We start from the raw sequence: 23,684 nt of genomic DNA, 5'->3' as shown, positions 1-23,684 counted from the left end.
TGAATGTATACCTTGCTGGTAGTGTATGCTGTTATTCTAGCAGTACCTTCTCTGTTTGACTGTCTTCCTTGCTGGTAGTGTATGTTGTTACTCTAGCATTACCTGCTCTGTGTGAATGTATACCTTGCTGGTAGTGTATGCTGTTACTCTAGCAGTACCTGCTCTTTTTGACAGTCTACCTTGCTGGTAGTGTATGCTGTTACTCTAGCAGTACCTAATCTGTTTGACTGTTTGTCTTGCTGGTAGTGTATGTTGTTACTCCAGCAGTGCCTTATCTGTGTGAATGTATACCTTGCTGGTAGTGTATGCTGTTATTCTAGCAGTACCTGCTCTGTTTGACTGTCTTCCTTGCTGGTAGTGTATGTTGTTACTCTAGCATTACCTGCTCTGTGTGAATGTATACCTTGCTGGTAGTGTATGCTGTTACTCTAGCAGTATCTTCTCTGTGTGAATGTCTACCTTGCTGGTGGTGTATGCTGTTATTCTAGCAGTGCCTGCTCTGTTTGACTGTCTTCTTGCTGGTAGTGTATTCTGTTGCTCTAGCAGAACCTGCTCTGTGTGAATGTTCTATACCTTGCTGGTGGTGTATGTTGTTACTCTAGCAGTATCTTCTCTGTGTGGGTGTATCCCTTGCTGTTAGTGCATGCTGTTACTCTAGCATTACCTGCTCTTTTTGACAGTCTACCTTGCTGGTAGTGTATGCTGTTACTCTAGCAATACCTAATCTGTGTGACTTTATACCTTGCTGGTAGTGTATGTTGTTACTCTAGCAGAACCTGCTCTGTGTGACTGTCTGCCTTGCTGATAGTGTATGTTTTTAATCTAGCAGAACCTGCTCTGTAACTGTATACATTGCTGGTAGTGTATGTTGTTACTCTAGCAGTATCTGCCCTGTTTGACATTCTAACTTGCTGGTAGTGCATGCTGTTATTCTAGCAGTACCTGCTCTGTTTGACTGTCTGCCTTGCTGGTAGTGTATTCTGTTGCTCTAGCAGAACCTGCTCTGTGTGAATGCTCTATACCTTGCTGGTGGTGTACGTTGTTACTCTAGCAGTACCTGCTCTGTTTGACTTTCTGCCTTGCTGGTAGTGAATGTTGTTACTCTAGCAGTACCTGCTCTATACCTGTATATATTGCTGGTAGTGTATGTTATTACTCTAACAGTACCTGCTCTTTGTGACTGTCTACCTTGCTGGTAGTGTATGTTGTTACTCTAGCAGTACCTGCTCTTTGTAACTGTATACATTGCTGGTAGTGTATGTTGTTACTCTAGCAGTACCTGCTCTGTAACTGTATACATTGCTGGTAGTGTATGTTGTTACTGTAGCAGTACCTGCTCTGTTTGACTGTCTTCTTGCTGGTAGTGCATTCTGTTGCTCTAGCAGAACCTGCTCTGTGTGAATGTCCTATACCTTGCTGGTGGTGTATGCTGTTACTCTAGCTGTATCTTCTCTGTGTGAATGTCTACCTTGCTGATGGTGTATTCTGTTGCTCTAGCAGTACCTGCTCTTTTTGACAGTCTACCTTGCTGGTAGTGTATGCTGTTACTCTAGCAGTACCTAATCTGTGTGAATGCTCTATACCTTGCTGGTGGTGTACGTTGTTACTCTAGCAGTACCTGCTCTGTTTGACTTTCTGCCTTGCTGGTAGTGTATGTTGTTACTCTAGCAGTGCCTGCTTTGTGTGAATGTCTACCTGTCTGGTGGTGTATGTTGTTACTGTAGCAGTACCTGCTCTGTTTGACAGTCTACCTTGCTGGTAGTGTATGCTGTTATTCTAGGAGTACCTGCTCTGTTTGACAGTCTACCTTGCTGGTAGTGTATGCTGTTATTCTAGGAGTACCTGCTCTGTTTGACTGTCTGCCTTGCTTGTTGTGTATGCTGTTACTCTAGCAGTACCTGCTCTGTTTGACTGTTTGTCTTGCTGGTAGTGTATGTTGTTACTCTAGCAGTGCCTTATCTGTGTGAATGTATACCTTGCTGGTAGTGTATGCTGTTATTCTAGCAGTACCTTCTCTGTTTGACTGTCTTCCTTGCTGGTAGTGTATGTTGTTACTCTAGCAGTACCTGCTCTTTTTGACAGTCTACCTTGCTGGTAGTGTATGCTGTTACTCTAGCAGTACCTAATCTGTTTGACTGTTTGTCTTGCTGGTAGTGTATGTTGTTACTCCAGCAGTGCCTTATCTGTGTGAATGTATACCTTGCTGGTAGTGTATGCTGTTATTCTAGCAGTACCTGCTCTGTTTGACTGTCTTCCTTGCTGGTAGTGTATGTTGTTACGCTAGCATTACCTGCTCTGTGTGAATGTATACCTTGCTGGTAGTGTATGCTGTTACTCTAGCAGTATCTTCTCTGTGTGAATGTCTGCCTTGCTGGTGGTGTATGCTGTTATTCTAGCAGTGCCTGCTCTGTTTGACTGTCTTCTTGCTGGTAGTGTATTCTGTTGCTCTAGCAGAACCTGCTCTGTGTGAATGTTCTATACCTTGCTGGTGGTGTATGTTGTTACTCTAGCAGTATCTTCTCTGTGTGGGTGTATCCCTTGCTGTTAGTGCATGCTGTTACTCTAGCAGTACCTGCTCTTTTTGACAGTCTACCTTGCTGGTAATGTATGCTGTTACTCTAGCAGTACCTAATCTGTGTGACTTTATACCTTGCTGGTAGTGTATGTTGTTACTCTAGCAGAACCTGCTCTGTGTGACTGTCTGCCTTGCTGATAGTGTATGCTGTTAATCTAGCAGAACCTGCTCTGTAACTGTATACATTGCTGGTAGTGTATGTTGTTACTCTAGCAGTATCTGCCCTGTTTGACATTCTAACTTGCTGGTAGTGCATGCTGTTATTCTAGCAGTACCTGCTCTGTTTGACTGTCTGCCTTGCTGGTAGTGTATTCTGTTGCTCTAGCAGAACCTGCTCTGTGTGAATGCTCTATACCTTGCTGGTGGTGTACGTTGTTACTCTAGCAGTACCTGCTCTGTTTGACTTTCTGCCTTGCTGGTAGTGAATGTTGTTACTCTAGCAGTACCTGCTCTATACCTGTATATATTGCTGGTAGTGTACATTGTTACTCTAGCAGTACCTGCTCTGTTTGACTTTCTGCCTTGCTGGTAGTGTATGTTGTTACTCTAGCAGTGCCTGCTCTGTGTGAATGCTCTATACCTTGCTGGTTGTGTACGTTGTTACTCTAGCAGTACCTGCTCTGTTTGACTTTCTGCCTCACTGGTAGTGTATGTTGTTACTCTAGCAGAACCTGCTCTGTGTGACTTTCTGCCTTGCTGATAGTGTATGTTGTTACTCTAGCAGTACCTAATCTGTGTGACTGTATACATTGCTGTTAGTGTATGTTGTTACTCTAGCAGTATCTTCTCTGTGTGAATGTCTACCTTGCTGGTGGTGTATGCTGTTACTCTAGCAGTATCTGCCCTGTTTGACAGTCTAACTTGCTGGTAGTGCATGCTGTTATTCTAGCAGTGCCTGCTCTGTTTGACTGTCTTCTTGCTGGTAGTGTATTCTGTTGCTCTAGCAGAACCTGCTCTGTGTGAATGTTCTATACCTTGCTGGTGGTGTATGTTGTTACTCTAGCAGTATCTTCTCTGTGTGGGTGTATCCCTTGCTGTTAGTGCATGCTGTTACTCTAGCAGTACCTGCTCTTTTTGACAGTCTACCTTGCTGGTAGTGTATGCTGTTACTCTAGCAGTACCTAATCTGTGTGACTTTATACCTTGCTGGTAGTGTATGTTGTTACTCTAGCAGAACCTGCTCTGTGTTACTTTCTGCCTTACTGATAGTGTATGTTGTTACTCTAACAGAACATACTCTGTAACTGTATACATTGCTGGTAGTGTATGTTGTTACTCTAGCAGTATCTGCCCTGTTTGACAGTCTAACTTGCTGGTAGTGCATGCTGTTATTCTAGCAGTACCTGCTCTGTTTGACAGTCTACCTTGCTGGTAGTGTATGTTGTTACTCTAGCAGTACCTAATCTGTTTGACTGTTTGTCTTGCTGGTAGTGTATGTTGTTACTCCAGCAGTGCCTTATCTGTGTGAATGTATACCTTGCTGGTAGTGTATGCTGTTATTCTAGCAGTACCTGCTCTGTTTGACTGTCTTCCTTGCTGGTAGTGTATGTTGTTACTCTAGCATTACCTGCTCTGTGTGAATGTATACCTTGCTGGTAGTGTATGCTGTTACTCTAGCAGTATCTTCTCTGTGTGAATGTCTACCTTGCTGGTGGTGTATGCTGTTATTCTAGCAGTGCCTGCTCTGTTTGACTGTCTTCTTGCTGGTAGTGTATTCTGTTGCTCTAGCAGAACCTGCTCTGTGTGAATGTTCTATACCTTGCTGGTGGTGTATGTTGTTACTCTAGCAGTATCTTCTCTGTGTGGGTGTATCCCTTGCTGTTAGTGCATGCTGTTACTCTAGCAGTACCTGCTCTTTTTGACAGTCTACCTTGCTGGTAGTGTATGCTGTTACTCTAGCAGTACCTAATCTGTGTGACTTTATACCTTGCTGGTAGTGTATGTTGTTACTCTAGCAGAACCTGCTCTGTGTGACTGTCTGCCTTGCTGATAGTGTATGTTGTTAATCTAGCAGAACCTGCTCTGTAACTGTATACATTGCTGGTAGTGTATGTTGTTACTCTAGCAGTATCTGCCCTGTTTGACATTCTAACTTGCTGGTAGTGCATGCTGTTATTCTAGCAGTACCTGCTCTGTTTGACTGTCTGCCTTGCTGGTAGTGTATTCTGTTGCTCTAGCAGAACCTGCTCTGTGTGAATGCTCTATACCTTGCTGGTGGTGTACGTTGTTACTCTAGCAGTACCTGCTCTGTTTGACTTTCTGCCTTGCTGGTAGTGAATGTTGTTACTCTAGCAGTACCTGCTCTATACCTGTATATATTGCTGGTAGTGTACGTTGTTACTCTAGCAGTACCTGCTCTGTTTGACTTTCTGCCTTGCTGGTAGTGTATGTTGTTACTCTAACAGAACATACTCTGTAACTGTATACATTGCTGGTAGTGTATGTTGTTACTCTAGCAGTATCTGCCCTGTTTGACAGTCTAACTTGCTGGTAGTGCATGCTGTTATTCTAGCAGTACCTGCTCTGTTTGACAGTCTACCTTGCTGGTAGTGTATGTTGTTACTCTAGCAGTACCTAATCTGTTTGACTGTTTGTCTTGCTGGTAGTGTATGTTGTTACTCCAGCAGTGCCTTATCTGTGTGAATGTATACCTTGCTGGTAGTGTATGCTGTTATTCTAGCAGTACCTGCTCTGTTTGACTGTCTTCCTTGCTGGTAGTGTATGTTGTTACTCTAGCATTACCTGCTCTGTGTGAATGTATACCTTGCTGGTAGTGTATGCTGTTACTCTAGCAGTATCTTCTCTGTGTGAATGTCTACCTTGCTGGTGGTGTATGCTGTTATTCTAGCAGTGCCTGCTCTGTTTGACTGTCTTCTTGCTGGTAGTGTATTCTGTTGCTCTAGCAGAACCTGCTCTGTGTGAATGTTCTATACCTTGCTGGTGGTGTATGTTGTTACTCTAGCAGTATCTTCTCTGTGTGGGTGTATCCCTTGCTGTTAGTGCATGCTGTTACTCTAGCAGTACCTGCTCTTTTTGACAGTCTACCTTGCTGGTAGTGTATGCTGTTACTCTAGCAGTACCTAATCTGTGTGACTTTATACCTTGCTGGTAGTGTATGTTGTTACTCTAGCAGAACCTGCTCTGTGTGACTGTCTGCCTTGCTGATAGTGTATGTTGTTAATCTAGCAGAACCTGCTCTGTAACTGTATACATTGCTGGTAGTGTATGTTGTTACTCTAGCAGTATCTGCCCTGTTTGACATTCTAACTTGCTGGTAGTGCATGCTGTTATTCTAGCAGTACCTGCTCTGTTTGACTGTCTGCCTTGCTGGTAGTGTATTCTGTTGCTCTAGCAGAACCTGCTCTGTGTGAATGCTCTATACCTTGCTGGTGGTGTACGTTGTTACTCTAGCAGTACCTGCTCTGTTTGACTTTCTGCCTTGCTGGTAGTGAATGTTGTTACTCTAGCAGTACCTGCTCTATACCTGTATATATTGCTGGTAGTGTACATTGTTACTCTAGCAGTACCTGCTCTGTTTGACTTTCTGCCTTGCTGGTAGTGTATGTTGTTACTCTAGCAGTGCCTGCTCTGTGTGAATGCTCTATACCTTGCTGGTTGTGTACGTTGTTACTCTAGCAGTACCTGCTCTGTTTGACTTTCTGCCTCGCTGGTAGTGTATGTTGTTACTCTAGCAGAACCTGCTCTGTGTGACTTTCTGCCTTGCTGATAGTGTATGTTGTTACTCTAGCAGTACCTAATCTGTGTGACTGTATACATTGCTGTTAGTGTATGTTGTTACTCTAGCAGTATCTTCTCTGTGTGAATGTCTACCTTGCTGGTGGTGTATGCTGTTACTCTAGCAGTATCTGCCCTGTTTGACAGTCTAACTTGCTGGTAGTGCATGCTGTTATTCTAGCAGTGCCTGCTCTGTTTGACTGTCTTCTTGCTGGTAGTGTATTCTGTTGCTCTAGCAGAACCTGCTCTGTGTGAATGTTCTATACCTTGCTGGTGGTGTATGTTGTTACTCTAGCAGTATCTTCTCTGTGTGGGTGTATCCCTTGCTGTTAGTGCATGCTGTTACTCTAGCAGTACCTGCTCTTTTTGACAGTCTACCTTGCTGGTAGTGTATGCTGTTACTCTAGCAGTACCTAATCTGTGTGACTTTATACCTTGCTGGTAGTGTATGTTGTTACTCTAGCAGAACCTGCTCTGTGTGACTTTCTGCCTTACTGATAGTGTATGTTGTTACTCTAACAGAACATACTCTGTAACTGTATACATTGCTGGTAGTGTATGTTGTTACTCTAGCAGTATCTGCCCTGTTTGACAGTCTAACTTGCTGGTAGTGCATGCTGTTATTCTAGCAGTACCTGCTCTGTTTGACTGTCTGCCTTGCTGGTAGTGTATGTTGTTACTCTAGCAGTGCCTGCTTTGTGTGAATGTCTACCTGTCTGGTGGTGTATGTTGTTACTGTAGCAGTACCTGCTCTGTGTGACTTTCTGCCTTGCTGATAGTGTATGTTGTTAATATAACAGAACATACTCTGTAACTGTATACATTGCTGGTAGTGTATGTTGTTACTCTAGCAGTACCTGCTCTGTTTGACAGTCTACCTTGCTGGTAGTGTATGTTGTTATTCTAGGAGTACCTGCTCTGTTTGACTATTTGTCTTGCTGGTAGTGTATGCTGTTACTCTAGCAGTACCTGCTCTTTTTGACAGTCTACCTTGCTGGTAGTGTATGCTGTTACTCTAGCAGTACCTAATATGTGTGACTTTATACTTTGCTGGTAGTGAATGTTGTTACTTTAGCAGTATCTGCCATGTTTGACAGTCTACCTCGCTGGTAGTGCATGCTGTTATTCTAGCAGTACCTGCTCTGTTTGACTGTCTGCCGTGCTGGTAGTGTATGTTGTTACTCTAGCAGTGCCTGCTTTGTGTGAATGTCTACCTGTCTTGTGGTGTATATTGTTACTGTAGCAGTACCTCCTCTGTTTGACACTCTACCTTGCTGGTAGTGTATGCTGTTATTCTAGGAGTACCTGCTCTGTTTGACAGTCTACCCTGCTGGTAGTGTATGCTGTTATTCTAGGAGTACCTGCTCTGTTTGACTGTCTGCCTTGCTTGTAGTGTATGCTGTTACTCTAGCAGTACCTGCTCTGTTTGACTGTTTGTCTTGCTGGTAGTGTATGTTTTTACTCTAGCAGTGCCTTATCTGTGTGAATGTATACCTTGCTGGTAGTGTATGCTGTTATTCTAGCAGTACCTGCTCTGTTTGACTGTCTTCCTTGCTGGTAGTGTATGTTGTTACTCTAGCATTACCTGCTCTGTGTGAATGTATACCTTGCTGGTAGTGTATGCTGTTACTCTAGCAGTACCTGCTCTTTTTGACAGTCTACCTTGCTGGTAGTGTATGCTGTTACTCTAGCAGTACCTAATCTGTGTGACTTTACACCTTGCTGGTAGTGAATGTTGTTACTCTAGCAGTACCTGCTCTTTGTAACTGTATACATTGCTGGTAGTGTATGTTGTTACTCTAGCAGTACCTGCTCTGTAACTGTATACATTGCTGGTAGTGTATGTTGTTACTGTAGCAGTACCTGCTCTGTGTGAATGTCTTCCTTGCTGGTAGTGTATGCTGTTACTCTAGCAGTACCTGCTCTTTTTGATAGTCTACCTTGCTGATAGTGTATGTTGTTACTCTAGCAGTACCTAATCTGTGTGACTGTATACATTTCTGTTAGTGTATGTTGTTACTCTAGCAATATCTTCTCTGTGTGAATGTCTACCTTGCTGGTGGTGTATGCTGTTACTCTAGCAGTATCTGCCCTGTTTGACAGTCTACCTTGCTGGTAGTGCATGCTGTTATTCTAGCAGTACCTGCTCTGTTTGACTGTCTGCCGTGCTGGTAGTGTATGTTGTTACTCTAGCAGTGCCTGCTTTGTGTGAATGTCTACCTGTCTTGTGGTGTTTATTGTTACTGTAGCAGTACCTCCTCTGTTTGACACTTTACCTTGCTGGTAGTGTATGCTGTTATTCTAGGAGTACCTGCTCTGTTTGACTGTCTGCCTTGCTTGTAGTGTATGCTGTTACTCTAGCAGTACCTGCTCTGTTTGACTGTTTGTCTTGCTGGTAGTGTATGCTGTTACTCTAGCAGTACCTGCTCTTTTTGACAGTCTACCCTGCTGGTAGTGTATGCTGTTATTCTAGGAGTACCTGCTCTGTTTGACTGTCTGCCTTGCTTGTAGTGTATGCTGTTACTCTAGCAGTACCTGCTCTGTTTGACTGTTTGTCTTGCTGGTAGTGTATGTTTTTACTCTAGCAGTGCCTTATCTGTGTGAATGTATACCTTGCTGGTAGTGTATGCTGTTATTCTAGCAGTACCTGCTCTGTTTGACTGTCTTCCTTGCTGGTAGTGTATGTTGTTACTCTAGCATTACCTGCTCTGTGTGAATGTATACCTTGCTGGTAGTGTATGCTGTTACTCTAGCAGTACCTGCTCTTTTTGACAGTCTACCTTGCTGGTAGTGTATGCTGTTACTCTAGCAGTACCTAATCTGTGTGACTTTACACCTTGCTGGTAGTGAATGTTGTTACTCTAGCAGTACCTGCTCTTTGTAACTGTATACATTGCTGGTAGTGTATGTTGTTACTCTAGCAGTACCTGCTCTGTAACTGTATACATTGCTGGTAGTGTATGTTGTTACTGTAGCAGTACCTGCTCTGTGTGAATGTCTTCCTTGCTGGTAGTGTATGCTGTTACTCTAGCAGTACCTGCTCTTTTTGATAGTCTACCTTGCTGATAGTGTATGTTGTTACTCTAGCAGTACCTAATCTGTGTGACTGTATACATTTCTGTTAGTGTATGTTGTTACTCTAGCAATATCTTCTCTGTGTGAATGTCTACCTTGCTGGTGGTGTATGCTGTTACTCTAGCAGTATCTGCCCTGTTTGACAGTCTACCTTGCTGGTAGTGCATGCTGTTATTCTAGCAGTACCTGCTCTGTTTGACTGTCTGCCGTGCTGGTAGTGTATGTTGTTACTCTAGCAGTGCCTGCTTTGTGTGAATGTCTACCTGTCTTGTGGTGTTTATTGTTACTGTAGCAGTACCTCCTCTGTTTGACACTTTACCTTGCTGGTAGTGTATGCTGTTATTCTAGGAGTACCTGCTCTGTTTGACTGTCTGCCTTGCTTGTAGTGTATGCTGTTACTCTAGCAGTACCTGCTCTGTTTGACTGTTTGTCTTGCTGGTAGTGTATGCTGTTACTCTAGCAGTACCTGCTCTTTTTGACAGTCTACCTTGCTGGTAGTGTATGCTGTTACTCTAGCAGTACCTAATATGTGTGACTTTATACCTTGCTGGTAGTGAATGTTGTTACTCTAGCAGTACCTGCTCTATACCTGTATATATTGCTGATAGTGTATGTTGTTACTCTAGCACTACCTGCTCTTTGTGACTGTCTACCTTGCTGGTAGTGTATGTTGTTACTCTAGCAGTACCTACTCTGTTTAACTTTCTGCCTTGCTGGTAGTGTATGTTGTTACTCTAGCAGTTCCTGCTCTGTGTGAATGCTCTATACCTTGCTGGTGGTGTACGTTGTTACTCTAGCAGTACCTGCTCTGTTTGACTTTCTGCCTTGCTGGTAGAGAATGTTGTTACTCTAGCAGTACCTGCCCTGTACCTGTATATATTGCTGGTAGTGTATGTTGTTACTCTAGCAGTACCTGCTATTTGTGACCGTCTACCTTGCTGGTAGTGTATGTTGTTACTCTAGCAGTACCTGCTCTTTTTACTGTATACATTGCTGGTAGTGTATGTTGTTACTCTAGCAGTACCTGCTCTGTAACTGTATACATTGCTGGTAGTGTATGTTGTTACTGTAGCAGTACCTGCTCTGTTTGACAGTCTACCTTGCTGGTAGTGTATTCTCTTATTCTAGCAGTACCTGCTCTGTTTGACAGTCTACCTTGCTGGTAGTGTATGCTGTTATTCTAGGAGTACCTGCTCTGTTTGACTGTCTTCTTGCTGTTAGTGTATTGTGTTGCTCTAGAAGAACGTGCTCTGTGTTAATGTTCTATACTTTGCTGGTTGTGTATGTTGTTACTCTAGCAGTATCTTCTCTGTGTGAATGTATCCCTTGCTGGTAGTGTATGCTGTTACTCTAGCAGTATCTGCCCTGTTTGACAGTCTACCTTGCTGGTAGCGCATGCTGTTATTCTAGCAGTACCTGCTCTGTTTGACTTTCTGCCTTGCTGGTAGTGTATGCTGTTACTCTAGCAGTACCTAATATGTGTGACTTTATACCTTGCTGGTAGTGAATGTTGTTACTTTAGCAGTATCTGCCATGTTTGACAGTCTACCTTGCTGGTAGCGCATGCTGTTATTCTAGCAGTACCTGCTCTGTTTGACTGTCTGCCCTGCTGGTAGTGTATGTTGTTACTCTAGCAGTGCCTGCTCTGTGTGAATGTTCTATACCTTGCTGGTGGTGTACGTTGTTACTCTAGCAGTACCTGCTCTGTTTGACTTTCTGCCTTGCTGGTAGTGTATGTTGCTACTCTAGCAGAACCTGCTCTGTGTGACTTTCTACCTTGCTGGTAGTGTATGCTGTTATTCTAGCAGTACCTGCTCTGTTTGACAGTCTAACTTGCTGGTAGTGTATGCTGTTATTCTAGGAGTACCTGCTCTGAGTGAATGCTCTATACCTTGCTGGTGGTGTACGTTGTTACTCTAGCAGTACCTGCTCTGTTTGACTTTCTGCCTTGCTGGTAGTGTATGTTGTTACTCTAGCAGTGACTGCTCTGTGTGAATGCTCTATACCTTGCTGGTTGTGTACGTTGTTACTCTAGCAGTACCTGCTCTGTTTGACTTTCTGCCTTGCTGGTAGTGTATGTTGCTACTCTAGCAGAACCTGCTCTGTGTGACTTTCTGCCTTGCTGATAGTGTATGTTGTTACTCTAGCAGTACCTAATCTGTGTGACTGTATACATTTCTGTTAGTGTATGTTGTTACTCTAGCAGTATCTTCTCTGTGTGAATGTCTACCTTGCTGGTGGTGTATGCTGTTACTCTAGCAGGATCTGCCCTGTTTGACAGTCTAACTTGCTGGTAGTGCATACTGTTATTCTAGCAGTGCCTGCTCTGTTTGACTTTCTTCCTTGCTGATAGTGTATGTTGTTACTCTAGCAGTGCCTGCTTTGTGTGAATGTCTACCTGTCTGGTGGTGTATGTTGTTACTGTAGCAGCACCTGCTCTGTTTGACAGTCTACCTTGCTGGTAGTGTATGTTGTTATTCTAGGAGTACCTGCTCTGTTTGACTATTTGTCTTGCTGGTAGTGTATGCTGTTACTCTAGCAGTACCTGCTCTTTTTGACAGTCTACCTTGCTGGTAGTGTATGCTGTTACTCTAGCAGTACCTAATATGTGTGACTTTATACTTTGCTGGTAGTGAATGTTGTTACTTTAGCAGTATCTGCCATGTTTGACAGTCTACCTCGCTGGTAGTGCATGCTGTTATTCTAGCAGTACCTGCTCTGTTTGACTGTCTGCCGTGCTGGTAGTGTATGTTGTTACTCTAGCAGTGCCTGCTTTGTGTGAATGTCTACCTGTCTTGTGGTGTATATTGTTACTGTAGCAGTACCTCCTCTGTTTGACACTCTACCTTGCTGGTAGTGTATGCTGTTATTCTAGGAGTACCTGCTCTGTTTGACAGTCTACCCTGCTGGTAGTGTATGCTGTTATTCTAGGAGTACCTGCTCTGTTTGACTGTCTGCCTTGCTTGTAGTGTATGCTGTTACTCTAGCAGTACCTGCTCTGTTTGACTGTTTGTCTTGCTGGTAGTGTATGTTTTTACTCTAGCAGTGCCTTATCTGTGTGAATGTATACCTTGCTGGTAGTGTATGCTGTTATTCTAGCAGTACCTGCTCTGTTTGACTGTCTTCCTTGCTGGTAGTGTATGTTGTTACTCTAGCATTACCTGCTCTGTGTGAATGTATACCTTGCTGGTAGTGTATGCTGTTACTCTAGCAGTACCTGCTCTTTTTGACAGTCTACCTTGCTGGTAGTGTATGCTGTTACTCTAGCAGTACCTAATCTGTGTGACTTTACACCTTGCTGGTAGTGAATGTTGTTACTCTAGCAGTACCTGCTCTTTGTAACTGTATACATTGCTGGTAGTGTATGTTGTTACTCTAGCAGTACCTGCTCTGTAACTGTATACATTGCTGGTAGTGTATGTTGTTACTGTAGCAGTACCTGCTCTGTGTGAATGTCTTCCTTGCTGGTAGTGTATGCTGTTACTCTAGCAGTACCTGCTCTTTTTGATAGTCTACCTTGCTGATAGTGTATGTTGTTACTCTAGCAGTACCTAATCTGTGTGACTGTATACATTTCTGTTAGTGTATGTTGTTACTCTAGCAATATCTTCTCTGTGTGAATGTCTACCTTGCTGGTGGTGTATGCTGTTACTCTAGCAGTATCTGCCCTGTTTGACAGTCTACCTTGCTGGTAGTGCATGCTGTTATTCTAGCAGTACCTGCTCTGTTTGACTGTCTGCCGTGCTGGTAGTGTATGTTGTTACTCTAGCAGTGCCTGCTTTGTGTGAATGTCTACCTGTCTTGTGGTGTTTATTGTTACTGTAGCAGTACCTCCTCTGTTTGACACTTTACCTTGCTGGTAGTGTATGCTGTTATTCTAGGAGTACCTGCTCTGTTTGACTGTCTGCCTTGCTTGTAGTGCATGCTGTTACTCTAGCAGTACCTGCTCTGTTTGACTGTTTGTCTTGCTGGTAGTGTATGCTGTTACTCTAGCAGTACCTGCTCTTTTTGACAGTCTACCTTGCTGGTAGTGTATGCTGTTACTCTAGCAGTACCTAATATGTGTGACTTTATACCTTGCTGGTAGTGAATGTTGTTACTCTAGCAGTACCTGCTCTATACCTGTATATATTGCTGATAGTGTATGTTGTTACTCTAGCACTACCTGCTCTTTGTGACTGTCTACCTTGCTGGTAGTGTATGTTGTTACTCTAGCAGTACCTACTCTGTTTAACTTTCTGCCTTGCTGGTAGTGTATGTTGTTACTCTAGCAGTTCCTGCTCTGTGTGAATGCTCTATACCTTGCTGGTGGTGTACGTTGTTACTCTAGCAGTACCTGCTCTGTTTGACTTTCTGCCTTGCTGGTAGAGAATGTTGTTACTCTAGCAGTACCTGCCCTGTACCTGTATATATTGCTGGTAGTGTATGTTGTTACTCTAGCAGTACCTGCTATTTGTGACCGTCTACCTTGCTGGTAGTGTATGTTGTTACTCTAGCAGTACCTGCTCTTTTTACTGTATACATTGCTGGTAGTGTATGTTGTTACTCTAGCAGTACCTGCTCTGTAACTGTATACATTGCTGGTAGTGTATGTTGTTACTGTAGCAGTACCTGCTCTGTTTGACAGTCTACCTTGCTGGTAGTGTATTCTCTTATTCTAGCAGTACCTGCTCTGTTTGACAGTCTACCTTGCTGGTAGTGTATGCTGTTATTCTAGGAGTACCTGCTCTGTTTGACTGTCCTCTTGCTGGTAGTGTATTGTGTTGCTCTAGAAGAACCTGCTCTGTGTGAATGTTCTATACCTTGCTGGTTGTGTATGTTGTTACTCTAGCAGTATCTTCTCTGTGTGAATGTATCCCTTGCTGGTAGTGTATGCTGTTACTCTAGCAGTATCTGCCCTGTTTGACAGTCTACCTTGCTGGTAGCGCATGCTGTTATTCTAGCAGTACCTGCTCTGTTTGACTTTCTGCCTTGCTGGTAGTGTATGCTGTTACTCTAGCAGTACCTAATATGTGTGACTTTATACCTTGCTGGTAGTGAATGTTGTTACTTTAGCAGTATCTGCCATGTTTGACAGTCTACCTTGCTGGTAGCGCATGCTGTTATTCTAGCAGTACCTGCTCTGTTTGACTGTCTGCCCTGCTGGTAGTGTATGTTGTTACTCTAGCAGTGCCTGCTCTGTGTGAATGTTCTATACCTTGCTGGTGGTGTACGTTGTTACTCTAGCAGTACCTGCTCTGTTTGACTTTCTGCCTTGCTGGTAGTGTATGTTGCTACTCTAGCAGAACCTGCTCTGTGTGACTTTCTACCTTGCTGGTAGTGTATGCTGTTATTCTAGCAGTACCTGCTCTGTTTGACAGTCTAACTTGCTGGTAGTGTATGCTGTTATTCTAGGAGTACCTGCTCTGAGTGAATGCTCTATACCTTGCTGGTGGTGTACGTTGTTACTCTAGCAGTACCTGCTCTGTTTGACTTTCTGCCTTGCTGGTAGTGTATGTTGTTACTCTAGCAGTGACTGCTCTGTGTGAATGCTCTATACCTTGCTGGTTGTGTACGTTGTTACTCTAGCAGTACCTGCTCTGTTTGACTTTCTGCCTTGCTGGTAGTGTATGTTGCTACTCTAGCAGAACCTGCTCTGTGTGACTTTCTGCCTTGCTGATAGTGTATGTTGTTACTCTAGCAGTACCTAATCTGTGTGACTGTATACATTTCTGTTAGTGTATGTTGTTACTCTAGCAGTATCTTCTCTGTGTGAATGTCTACCTTGCTGGTGGTGTATGCTGTTACTCTAGCAGGATCTGCCCTGTTTGACAGTCTAACTTGCTGGTAGTGCATACTGTTATTCTAGCAGTGCCTGCTCTGTTTGACTTTCTTCCTTGCTGATAGTGTATGTTGTTACTCTAGCAGTGCCTGCTTTGTGTGAATGTCTACCTGTCTGGTGGTGTATGTTGTTACTGTAGCAGTACCTGCTCTGTTTGACAGTCTACCTTGCTGGTGGTGTATGCTGTTATTCTAGGAGTACCTGCTCTGTTTGACTGTCTTCTTGCTGGTTGTGTATTCTGTTGCTCTAGCAGAACCTGCTCTGTGTGAATGTTCTGTACCTTGCTGGTGGTGTATGTTGTTACTCTAGCAGTATCTTCTCTGTGTGAATGTATCCCTTGCTGGTAGTGTATGCTGTTACTCTAGCAGTATCTGCCCTGTTTGACAGTCTACCTTGCTGGTAGCGCATGCTGTTATTCTAGCAGTACCTGCTCTGTTTGACTGTCTGCCGTGCTGGTAGTGTATGTCGTTACTGTAGCAGTACCTGCTCTGTTTGACAGTCTACCTTGCTGGTAGTGTATGTTGTTATTCTAGGAGTACCTGCTCTGTTTGACTATTTGTCTTGCTGGTAGTGTATGCTGTTACTCTAGCAGTACCTGCTCTTTTTGACAGTCTACCTTGCTGGTAGTGTATGCTGTTACTCTAGCAGTACCTAATATGTGTGACTTTATACCTTGCTGGTAGTGAATGTTGTTACTTCAGCAGTATCTGCCATGTTTGACAGTCTACCTTGCTGGTAGCGCATGCTGTTATTCTAGCAGTACCTGCTCTGTTTGACTGTCTGCCGTGCTGGTAGTGTATGTTGTTACTCTAGCAGTGCCTGCTTTGTGTGAATGTCTACCTGTCTTGTGGTGTATATTGTTACTGTAGCAGTACCTCCTCTGTTTGACACTCTACCTTGCTGGTAGTGTATGCTGTTATTCTAGGAGTACCTGCTCTGTTTGACAGTCTACCCTGCTGGTAGTGTATGCTGTTATTCTAGGAGTACCTGCTCTGTTTGACTGTCTGCCTTGCTTGTAGTGTATGCTGTTACTCTAGCAGTACCTACTCTGTTTGACTGTTTGTCTTGCTGGTAGTGTATGTTTTTACTCTAGCAGGGCCTTATCTGTGTGAATGTATACCTTGCTGGTAGTGTATGCTGTTATTCTAGCAGTACCTGCTCTGTTTGACTGTCTTCCTTGCTGGTAGTGTATGTTGTTACTCTAGCATTACCTGCTCTGTGTGAATGTATACCTTGCTGGTAGTGTATGCTGTTACTCTAGCAGTACCTGCTCTTTTTGACAGTCTACCTTGCTGGTAGTGTATGCTGTTACTCTAGCAGTACCTAATCTGTGTGACTTTACATCTTGCTGGTAGTGAATGTTGTTACTCTAGCAGTACCTGCTCTTTGTAACTGTATACATTGCTGGTAGTGTATGTTGTTACTGTAGCAGTACCTGCTCTGTGTGAATGTCTTCCTTGCTGGTAGTGTATGCTGTTACTCTAGCAGTACCTGCTCTGTTTGACTGTCTGCCTTGCTTGTAGTGTATGTTGTTACTCTAGCAGTGCCTGCTTTGTGTGAATGTATACCTGTCTGGTGGTGTATGTTGTTACTGTAGCAGTACCTGCTCTGTTTGACAGTCTACCTTGCTGGTAGTGTATGCTGTTACTCTAGCAGTACCTGCTCTTTTTGACAGTCTACCTTGCTGGTAGTGTATGCTGTTACTCTAGCAGTACCTAATCTGTGTGACTTTACACCTTGCTGGTAGTGAATGTTGTTACTCTAGCAGTACCTGCTCTTTGTAACTGTATACATTGCTGGTAGTGTATGTTGTTACTCTAGCAGTACCTGCTCTGTAACTGTATACATTGCTGGTAGTGTATGTTGTTACTGTAGCAGTACCTACTCTGTTTGACAGTCTACCTTGCTGGTAGTGTATGCTGTTATTCTAGGAGTACCTGCTCTGTTTGACTGCCTTCCTTGCTGGTAGTGTATGTTGTTACTCTAGCAGTACCTAATCTGTGTGACTGTATACATTTCTGTTAGTGTATGTTGTTACTCTAGCAGTATCTTCTCTGTGTGAATGTCTACCTTGCTGGTGGTGTATGCTGTTACTCTAGCAGTATCTGCCCTGTTTGACAGTCTAACTTGCTGGTAGTGCATGCTGTTATTCTAGCAGAACCTGCTCTGTGTGAATGTTCTATACCTTGCTGGTGGTGTATGTTGTTACTCTAGCAGTATCTTCTCTGTGTGAATGTATACCTTGCTGGTAGTGTATGCTGTTACACTAGTGGTATCTGCCCTGTTTGACAGTCTACCTTGCTGGTAGTGCATGCTGTTATTCTAGCAGTACCTGCTCTGTTTGACTGTCTGCCGTGCTGGTAGTGTATGTTGTTACTCTAGCAGTGCCTGCTTTGTGTGAATGTCTACCTGTCTTGTGGTGTTTATTGTTACTGTAGCAGTACCTCCTCTGTTTGACACTTTACCTTGCTGGTGGTGTATGCTGTTATTCTAGGAGTACCTGCTCTGTTTGACAGTCTGCCTTGCTTGTAGTGTATGCTGTTACTCTAGCAGTGCCTGCTCTGTTTGACTATTTGTCTTGCTGGTAGTGTATGCTGTTACTCTAGCAGTACCTCCTCTGTTTGACACTCTACCTTGCTGGTAGTGTATGCTGTTATTCTAGGAGTACCTGCTCTGTTTGACAGTCTACCCTGCTGGTAGTGTATACTGTTATTCTAGGAGTACCTGCTCTTTTTGACTGTCTGCCTTGCTTGTAGTGTATGCTGTTACTCTAGCAGTACCTGCTCTGTTTGACTGTTTGTCTTGCTGGTAGTGTATGTTTTTACTCTAGCAGTACCTGCTCTGTTTGACTGTTTGTCTTGCTGGTAGTGTATGCTGTTATTCTAGGAGTACCTGCTCTGTTTGACTGTCTTCTTGCTGGTAGTGTATTCTGTTGCTCTAGCAGAACCTGCTCTGTGTGAATGTTCTATACCTTGCTGGTGGTGTACGTTGTTACTCTAGCAGTACCTACTCTGTTTGACTTTCTGCCTTGCTGGTAGTGTATGTTGCTACTCCAGCAGAACCTGCTCTGTGTGACTTTCTACCTTGCTGGTAGTGTATGCTGTTATTCTAGCAGTACCTGCTCTGTTTGACAGTCTACCTTGCTGGTAGTGTATGCTGTTATTCTAGGAGTACCTGCTCTGTGTGAATGCTCTATACCTTGCTGGTGGTGTACGTTGTTACTCTAGCAGTACCTGCTCTGTTTGACTTTCTGCCTTGCTGGTAGTGTATGTTGTTACTCTAGCAGTGCCTGCTCTGTGTAAATGCTCTATACCTTGCTGGTTGTGTACGTTGTTACTCTAGCAGTACCTGCTCTGTTTGACTTTCTGCCTTGCTGGTGGTGTATGTTGCTACTCTAGCAGAACCTGCTCTGTGTGACTTTCTGCCTCGCTGATAGTGTATGTTGTTATTCTAGCAGAACCTGCTCTGTAACTGTATACATTGCTGTTAGTGTATGTTGTTACTCTAGCAGTATCTTCTCTGTGTGAATGTCTACCTTGCTGGTGGTGTATGCTGTTACTCAAGCAGTATCTGCCCTGTTTGACAGTCTACCTTGCTGGTGGTGTATGCTGTTATTCTAGGAGTACCTGCTCTGTTTGAGTGTCTTCTTGCTGGTTGTGTATTCTGTTGCTCTAGCAGAACCTGCTCTGTGTGAATGTTCTATACCTTGCTGGTGGTGTATGTTGTTACTCTAGCAGTATCTTCTCTGTGTGAATGTATCCCTTGCTGGAAGTGTATGCTGTTACTCTAGCAGTACCTGCTCTTTTTGACAGTCTACGTTGCTGGTAGTGTATGCTGTTACTCTAGCAGTACCTAATATGTGTGACTTTATACCTTGCTGGTAGTGAATGGTGTTACTTCAGCAGTATCTGCCATGTTTGACAGTCTACCTTGCTGGTAGCGCATGCTGTTATTCTAGCAGTACCTGCTCTGTTTGACTGTCTGCCGTGCTGGTAGTGTATGTTGTTACTCTAGCAGTGCCTGCTTTGTGTGAATGTCTACCTGTCTTGTGGTGTATATTGTTACTGTAGCAGTACCTCCTCTGTTTGACACTCTACCTTGCTGGTAGTGTATGCTGTTATTCTAGGAGTACCTGCTCTGTTTGACAGTCTACCCTGCTGGTAGTGTATGCTGTTATTCTAGGAGTACCTGCTCTGTTTGACTGTCTGCCTTGCTTGTAGTGTATGCTGTTACTCTAGCAGTACCTGCTCTGTTTGACTGTTTGTCTTGCTGGTAGTGTATGTTTTTACTCTAGCAGTGCCTTATCTGTGTGAATGTATACCTTGCTGGTAGTGTATGCTGTTACTCTAGCAGTACCTGCCCTTTTTGACAGTCTACCTTGCTGGTAGTGTATGCTGTTACTCTAGCAGTACCTAATCTGTGTGACTTTACATCTTGCTGGTAGTGAATGTTGTTACTCTAGCAGTACCTGCTCTTTGTAACTGTATACATTGCTGGTAGTGTATGTTGTTACTGTAGCAGTACCTGCTCTGTGTGAATGTCTTCCTTGCTGGTAGTGTATGCTGTTACTCTAGCAGTACCTGCTCTTTTTGATAGTCTACCTTGCTGATAGTTTATGTTGTTACTCTAGCAGTACCTAATCTGTGTGACTGTATACATTTCTGTTAGTGTATGTTGTTACTCTAGCAATATCTCCTCTGTGTGAATGTCTACCTTGCTGGTGGTGTATGCTGTTACTCTAGCAGTATCTGCCCTGTTTGACAGTCTACCTTGCTGGTAGTGCATGCTGTTATTCTAGCAGTACCTGCTCTGTTTGACTGTCTGCCGTGCTGGTAGTGTATGTTGTTACTCTAGCAGTGCCTGCTTTGTGTGAATGTCTACCTGTCTTGTGGTGTTTATTGTTACTGTAGCAGTACCTCCTCTGTTTGACACTTTACCTTGCTGGTAGTGTATGCTGTTATTCTAGGAGTAACTGCTCTGTTTGACTGTCTGCCTTGCTTGTAGTGTATGCTGTTACTCTAGCAGAACCTGCTCTGTGTGAATGTTCTATACCTTGCTGGTGGTGTATGTTGTTACTCTAGCAGTATCTTCTCTGTGTGAATGTATCCCTTGCTGGTAGTGTATGCTGTTACTCTAGCAGTATCTGCCCTGTTTGACAGTCTACCTTGCTGGTAGCTCATGCTGTTATTCTAGCAGTACCTGCTCTGTTTGACTGTCTGCCGTGCTGGTAGTGTATGTTGTTACTGTAGCAGTACCTGCTCTGTTTGACAGTCTACCTTGCTGGTAGTGTATGCTGTTATTCTAGGAGTACCTGCTCTGTTTGACTATTTGTCTTGCTGGTAGTGTATGCTGTTACTCTAGCAGTACCTGCTCTTTTTGACAGTCTACCTTGCTGGTAGTGTATGCTGTTACTCTAGCAGTACCTAATATGTGTGACTTTATACCTTGCTGGTAGTGAATGTTGTTACTTCAGCAGTATCTGCCATGTTTGACAGTCTACCTTGCTGGTAGCGCATGCTGTTATTCTAGCAGTACCTGCTCTGTTTGACTGTCTGCCGTGCTGGTAGTGTATGTTGTTACTCTAGCAGTGCCTGCTTTGTGTGAATGTCTACCTGTCTTGTGGTGTATATTGTTACTGTAGCAGTACCTCCTCTGTTTGACACTCTACCTTGCTGGTAGAGTATGCTGTTATTCTAGGAGTACCTGCTCTGTTTGACAGTCTACCCTGCTGGTAGTGTATGCTGTTATTCTAGGAGTACCTGCTCTGTTTGACTGTCTGCCTTGCTTGTAGTGTATGCTGTTACTCTAGCAGTACCTGCTCTGTTTGACTGTTTGTCTTGCTGGTAGTGTATGTTTTTACTCTAGCAGTGCCTTATCTGTGTGAATGTATACCTTGCTGGTAGTGTATGCTGTTATTCTAGCAGTACCTGCTCTGTTTGACTGTCTTCCTTGCTGGTAGTGTATGTTGTTACTCTAGCATTACCTGCTCTATGTGAATGTATACCTTGCTGGTAGTGTATGCTGTTACTCTAGCAGTACCTGCTCTTTTTGACAGTCTACCTTGCTGGTAGTGTATGCTGTTACTCTAGCAGTACCTAATCTGTGTGACTTTACATCTTGCTGGTAGTGAATGTTGTTACTCTAGCAGTACCTGCTCTTTGTAACTGTATACATTGCTGGTAGTGTATGTTGTTACTGTAGCAGTACCTGCTCTGTGTGAATGTCTTCCTTGCTGGTAGTGTATGCTGTTACTCTAGCAGTACCTGCTCTTTTTGATAGTCTACCTTGCTGATAGTTTATGTTGTTACTCTAGCAGTACCTAATCTGTCTGACTGTATACATTTCTGTTAGTGTATGTTGTTACTCTAGCAATATCTTCTCTGTGTGAATGTCTACCTTGCTGGTGGTGTATGCTGTTACTCTAGCAGTATCTGCCCTGTTTGACAGTCTACCTTGCTGGTAGTGCATGCTGTTATTCTAGCAGTACCTGCTCTGTTTGACTGTCTGCCGTGCTGGTAGTGTATGTTGTTACTCTAGCAGTGCCTGCTTTGTGTGAATGTCTACCTGTCTTGTGGTGTTTATTGTTACTGTAGCAGTACCTCCTCTGTTTGACACTTTACCTTGCTGGTAGTGTATGCTGTTATTCTAGGAGTACCTGCTCTGTTTGATTGTCTGCCTTGCTTGTAGTGTATGCTGTTACTCTAGCAGTACCTGCTCTGTTTGACTGTTTGTCTTGCTGGTAGTGTATGCTGTTACTCTAGCAGTACCTGCTCTTTTTGACAGTCTACCTTGCTGGTAGTGTATGCTGTTACTCTAGCAGTACCTAATATGTGTGACTTTATACCTTGCTGGTAGTGAATGTTGTTACTCTAGCAGTACCTGCTCTATACCTGTATATATTGCTGATAGTGTATGTTGTTACTCTAGCAGTACCTGCTCTTTGTGACTGTCTACCTTGCTGGTAGTGTATGTTGTTACTCTAGCAGTACCTACTCTGTTTAACTTTCTGCCTTGCTGGTAGTGTATGTTGTTACTCTAGCAGTTACTGCTCTGTGTGAATGCTCTATACCTTGCTGGTGGTGTACGTTGTTACTCTAGCAGTACCTGCTCTGTTTGACTTTCTGCCTTGCTGGTAGAGAATGTTGTTACTCTAGCAGTACCTGCCCTGTACCTGTATATATTGCTGGTAGTGTATGTTGTTACTCTAGCAGTACCTGCTCTTTGTGACCGTCTACCTTGCTGGTAGTGTATGTTGTTACTCTAGCAGTACCTGCTCTTTGTAACTGTATACATTGCTGGTAGTGTATGTTGTTACTCTAGCAGTACCTGCTCTGTAACTGTATACATTGCTGGTAGTGTATGTTGTTACTGTAGCAGTACCTGCTCTGTTTGACAGTCTACCTTGTAGGTAGTGTATTCTGTTATTCTAGCAGTACCTGCTCTGTTTGACAGTCTACCTTGCTGGTAGTGTATGCTGTTATTCTAGGAGTACATGCTCTGTGTGAATGCTCTATACCTTGCTGGTGGTGTACGTTGTTACTCTAGCAGTACCTGCTCTGTTTGACTTTCTGCCTTGCTGGTAGTGTATGTTGTTACTCTAGCAGTGCCTGCTCTGTGTGAATGCTCTATACCTTGCTGGTTGTGTACGTTGTTATTCTAGCAGTACCTGCTCTGTTTGACTGTCTTCCTTGCTGGTAGTGTATGTTGTTACTCTAGCATTACCTGCTCTGTGTGAATGTATACCTTGCTGGTAGTGTATGCTGTTACTCTAGCAGTACCTGCTCTTTTTGACAGTCTACCTTGCTGGTAGTGTATGCTGTTACTCTAGCAGTACCTAATCTGTGTGACTTTACACCTTGCTGGTAGTGAATGTTGTTACTCTAGCAGTACCTGCTCTTTGTAACTGTATACATTGCTGGTAGTGTATGTTGTTACTCTAGCAGTACCTGCTCTGTAACTGTATACATTGCTGGTAGTGTATGTTGTTACTGTAGCAGTACCTGCTCTGTGTGAATGTCTTCCTTGCTGGTAGTGTATGCTGTTACTCTAGCAGTATCTTCTCTGTGTGAATGTATACCTTGCTGGTAGTGTATGCTGTTACTCTAGTGGTATCTGCCCTGTTTGACAGTCTACCTTGCTGGTAGTGTATGTTGTTACTCTAGCAGTGCCTGCTTTGTGTGAATGTCTACCTGTCTTGTGGTGTTTATTGTTACTGTAGCAGTACCTCCTCTGTTTGACACTTTACCTTGCTGGTAGTGTATGCTGTTATTCTAGGAGTACCTGCTCTGTTTGACTGTCTGCCTTGCTTGTAGTGTATGCTGTTACTCTAGCAGTACCTGCTCTGTTTGACTGTTTGTCTTGCTGGTAGTGTATGCTGTTACTCTAGCAGTACCTGCTCTTTTTGACAGTCTACCTTGCTGGTAGTGTATGCTGTTACTCTAGCAGTACCTAATATGTGTGACTTTATACCTTGCTGGT

The 23,684-nt window shown here is 43.6% G+C and overlaps 1 protein-coding gene across 1 annotated transcript in view; it reads right to left on the bottom strand.

The window, feature by feature from the left end:
- LOC130130455 (neural cell adhesion molecule L1.1-like) overlaps window positions 1-23,684 on the bottom strand; it is a 254,889-nt gene that overhangs the window by 63,896 nt on the left and 167,309 nt on the right. The gene's annotated exons all lie outside the window — the stretch shown is intronic.

Source organism: Lampris incognitus, chromosome 2, assembly GCF_029633865.1.
Source record: "Lampris incognitus isolate fLamInc1 chromosome 2, fLamInc1.hap2, whole genome shotgun sequence".
NCBI classification, from domain to species: domain Eukaryota; kingdom Metazoa; phylum Chordata; class Actinopteri; order Lampriformes; family Lampridae; genus Lampris; species Lampris incognitus.
This window is presented reverse-complemented; position numbering and strand designations above follow the sequence as displayed.